This window comes from Macrobrachium nipponense, chromosome 19 (genome assembly GCF_015104395.2).
Source record: "Macrobrachium nipponense isolate FS-2020 chromosome 19, ASM1510439v2, whole genome shotgun sequence".
NCBI lineage: Eukaryota > Metazoa > Arthropoda > Malacostraca > Decapoda > Palaemonidae > Macrobrachium > Macrobrachium nipponense.
In genome coordinates, this window is record NC_061088.1 from 74475955 (window position 1) to 74480741 (window position 4787).

General features: G+C 38.9%; 1 protein-coding gene across 2 annotated transcripts in view; it reads right to left on the reverse strand.

Annotated features, from left to right (window-relative positions):
* LOC135218433 (irregular chiasm C-roughest protein-like) overlaps positions 1–3975 on the reverse strand; it is a 44345-nt gene extending 40370 nt beyond the window's left edge. For both annotated transcript variants that reach the window (XM_064254756.1, XM_064254747.1), the window contains exon 1: positions 3440–3975. The gene's annotated coding sequence lies outside the window, so the exon portion shown is untranslated. The remainder of the gene's footprint in view (positions 1–3439) is intronic.
* Between the last annotated feature and the right edge of the window lie 812 nt (positions 3976–4787).

The following is a 4787-nucleotide window of genomic DNA, read 5'->3' on the forward strand; positions in this document are numbered from 1 at the left end:
TAAGGCTAGAGGGCTGCAAATTGCTATGTTGATTATCCACCCTCCAATCATTAAACATACCAAATTGCAGCCTTCTAGCCTCAGCATTTTTCATTTTAAGGGTAGCCGTGGATCTTACGATTGACAGTGCTTTCCGGAGGCACACACCGAACCTTCACTTGACCGCATCTGGGGAGCAACTGAGAGCTGCCCGGTGGTAGCTGATAGCTATATAAGGCATCATACGCAGTACAGAAAACTCAATTTCGCCGAAGGAACTTCGGCGCATTGTTTACTTGTTCTTTCTCCTGAAGGATCACATATCAAATCCCTCTAAGAAGTTATTGATCGAGAAGGTATCAGACCTACTCTGTGCTTGTTATTGTCGCGCGATCGTAAACGTACCTTATCTCTTTCCTCAAGCTGTAAGGCTCTTCCTGACATTCCCCTGCTGATCTCTCTCTCTCTCTCTCTCTCTCTCTCTCTCTCTCTCTCTCTCTCCCTCTTCCTTTCTTCTTTTCTCAGCATACACGAAATCAATACCTTTTGAAACTGTCTTACTTTCACGGACTTCATATCGAAGGTTATTGCTTAGGATGTCAAGCATTCAGTCTCTCTCTCTCTCTCTCTCTCTCTCTCTCTCTCTCTCTCTCTGCATACACAGAAACAGCACCCACTGACATACATCATATCGAAGGATATTGCAGATGTCATGTATTTAGCAGTTTGTTTGTATCTTTCTTTGTGTTTGTTTATTGGGGAGAATAATCAAATAAATCAAAAGTGGACTTTGAAGAATCTTTAACCGAGGTTGGACCTCGTGAAAGTCGAGTGGCCAGATTTTGCGACTGATTGATTGATTTACGGTTGCTAAAATTGGCGTTACAACAGATTTTGGGAGAGGCATAGGGAAAGTCACTCTCCAGGAGAAGAGACCTTTCGTAGGAGGAGATGGGAAAGAGCTTGGCCTTGGCGGAGGTTTGCCGTCCCATCATGATATTTCGCTCTTTTTAGTAATAATGATAATGCTAAGAAATTCAGTCTAACGAAAAACAATTTGTATAATAAAAATCAACAATTACACACACACACACACACACACACACACACACACACACACACACACACATATATATAATATTATATATATATATATAATATATTACTAAATATAAATATGGTAATATTGTTTACTATAAAAATTATGGATTTTTATCAATAATAATAATAATAAATAATAATAATAATAATAATAATAATAATAAGAAAAACTAGAGGCTGAAGTAGCCCCAGGACTCATGCAGAAGAGTGTGATCCTAGAAACGGCGCACATAGTAAGAAAAGTGATGGACTCCTAAGAAGGCAGGATGCAACCCGGAATCCCACACTATAAATACCACCCAGTCAAATTGGAGGACTGTGATAGAGCAAAAAAAAAAAAAAAAAAAATAATAATAATAATTGTTCCTATTCCCACGGAAGATGCTACAAGCAAATTATGCTCTCGAAAACTACAATTCATAATACTCGTATGCAAAATACTACACAAAATTAAAATAAGACTTGTTTTTAATCAAACACAGAGGAATAATTTTTTTTAGAAAGAATTGCAGCCTCACAACTCAAGCTATAAAGCATCATAGTATATCGACAAGATAGAAGTAAGCATAAAGGAAAATAATGACGGACTTTTACGAAGTATAAGAGCGCTCATGCTTTGTAAAATGAGCAACACGCGCTAACTGACGAAGCCTACAGGTACAAAGGGACGAGGGGGGTTGGTGGTGGGGGAGCCCCAATTAAAAAAAGATTAAAATCAGAAAGGCCACGATATCTGAATGCTGGAAACCAAAGTTAAGGAACTTAACCGAGATGAAAAGGTACTTGGATACTACTGGATTAAGCGTTAAGTCTGAAACTGAAGGTATACCACCTCTAGGCTTTGACAGGTACGTTAATACCATGTTATAGTTCATTACGGACAGCTCTATGAGCAAGAGTCCGTGGTGGCTATATAAGGTCAGCTAAATCTGAAACGGCAGCGTACCATGGTACTGCTTTGCCTATATTGAATGAATCATGCTTTGTCATGTTTATTCACCATAACTGAAAGTCACGTTTATTTCTTTTAACTTTATCAAAACCTACGTAGGTTCATTTTGAATGATTTCTTTCTACATGGTTATTTCAATCTATGCATTATTCAGCCCCTTGAACTGATTGTTCGTCATCAAAATGATCTGTTCCATTATATTTGCTTGGGAGAAATTCACATTTGGGCTTTTCGTTTTCTCTAAAAGAAAACTGCTGAGGTGACTTTTTGTCTGTGCGTCCACCCTTAGATCTTAAAAACTACCGAGGCTAGAGGGCTGCAAATTGCTATGTTGATCATCCACCCTCCAGTCATCATACATTCCAAATTGCAGCCCATTAGCCCGAGTAATTTTGATCTCATTTAAGGTTAAAGTTAGCTATGATCGTGCGTCTGGCACAGTTATAGTTGCTAACTACACAGGCCACCACCGGGCTGTGGCTGAAAGTTTCATGGGCCGCGGCTGAGAGTTTCATAGAGAAACTTAGGCGCATATTTCATTTGCTCCTCGTCGAAAGCAGACGATATCTTCTAAACAATAATAAGCATAATTTAATTAAATATGAATTCACCGGATTTTTTGTCTTTTGTGAAATAAATTACGACACTTGCAAGGACATTCTCAAAGTGCCAAAGTATCTGGTAAGTGTCATGTGTCACCTCCAGTAAATTTAATATTGGTTATATATGTCGTGTCAGAATGTTGTTTTTTTATTTATTTATTTCGATTTTTCGAAAGCTCCATTATATTATCGTTCCCTCCGCCTGTCTCTTCGTCCGCCCACTGGTTTCCCTCTTCCCATATTCATCTTTTCAGTCTACTGTTTAAAAAAATACTCCTTTGAAAAGTAAGCAGCTGCGGTTTTTTCCACGGCCACGTGAAGTTTCCAAAGAAAACAGGCAGCGGGCATGAAAAAAAAAGATGCGAAAGAATTACCATAATTGGTGTTGTGACTCCGTAGAGTTATTTTACATCTGGCATCTCTTCTCTCTCTTTTTATTTCGCGGTGAATATTTTCGTACTAGATTTTTATTGTTTTTTATTTTCGCTCCGGAGAAGGAAAATTCGCGGCTAGATATAACAATACTCCCAATTATAACATCACAAACGAGACCCGCTGTTAATTTTAGAATTCCGTATAAGTGCGCTGTTTGTTTGTGGAGAATGTAAAATACAAAAAATAAACGCTGAAAGCTTTGTGAAAATGATAAAAAAAGAAGAAATTTATTTACGTAAATACCTGACCTTTACAAGATCATAGAGACTCAGTTTCCTGTACGTTATCTGGATAACAATGTTAATATAAATTTGACAGAGACAGATACACTTCTGGAATTCAAAATGTGCTTATCTCTTCGTCTCCTTACCTTGGATTTTCCCTCCCTAAATCGTTGGCAAACAGTCGACTGCAAAAGGTCCAATTTCGTGTTTCCAATTTGTCGTTCGCGTGTGAACTTTCTAGATCTCGTCAGCAGCGTTTTTGAGAATTTTTTTCCAAGTTCGTCGACATTCCTTCGTATCAAATATTTTCGCCACTGTGAAGCCTCCAGTTACCACCACAAATCACTATTATCACCAGCGCCACAGATCACCATCATCGCTCGTCAAAACTGGTCCAGAACGAACATCATTTTACCCAGGACCTTGTCTGTGGTGACCAATCCGAGCCGAATTTCTTTCATACGTATCTCAATGCCTGCGATTCAGAACACAAGAAGCAGCGGAAGCTATAGCAGTATTGATCGAGAGCGTTTAAACACTTGGCGCGTCGCAAACGGCAAAAGCCACAAGCAATCGCCTTGAGGGACGCCACTGGAGCACTCCAGGTCGAAGCGAGGCAATACTAGATGCTCCGAGGTCCTCCTGTGGTTCACATGCCACTGCCTCCCAGGTCAGTGTCGAACTGCCTGGCCTGCCTGCTGCCTGGCAAGACGTCTCAGGAGGATGGGCATTGGGACGGGCGATAATGGGCGGCGGTCTCCTCCTCCTCCCCCTCCTCCTCCCCCTCCTACCCTGACCCGAACCTGCTGCCATGCCCTGCCCAAATCTTCTATAATCAGACGCGGCAACCCCATCAATTTTTTTTTTTCTCTCTCTCTCTCTCTGTCTCTCTTTTTTTAACGGCAGCACGAGAGCGTCGTGTCCAACAGTGCACGACCTTCTTCGTGCATTATCCTTCGGGCACGTTCCGTGCAATGTTCAGACTCTGTTGGGAAAGGTCTTAATTAATTGGACTGTCGCATGACAATACTGGGGTCTCCTCTGAGAAAGATTGAACTTCTTTTGTTATGGCCATTATTATTATTATCTTATTATTATTATTATTATTATTATTATTATTACGTTCTAAAAGGATCCACAATAATACCAAAAGTGTAAAAAGTCCGTGGTATAATTTTGAAGACTTTACAACAAAAAGCTTTCGAACCCTTCCCTGGGTTCATTCTTCAGTCCAAATGAAGATGAACCCAGGGAAGGGTTCGAAAGCTTTCTGTAAAGTCTTCAAAATTATACACGGACTTTTTACACTTTGTATTATTGTGGACCCTTTAGAACATATATATACTCTCGTGATAGAGAGTTTTTCCCTATTATTATTATTATTATTATTATTATTATTATTATTATATTATTATTATTATTATTATTATTATTATTATTATTATTATTAGTTATTATTATTATTATTATTATTATATTATTATTATTATTGTT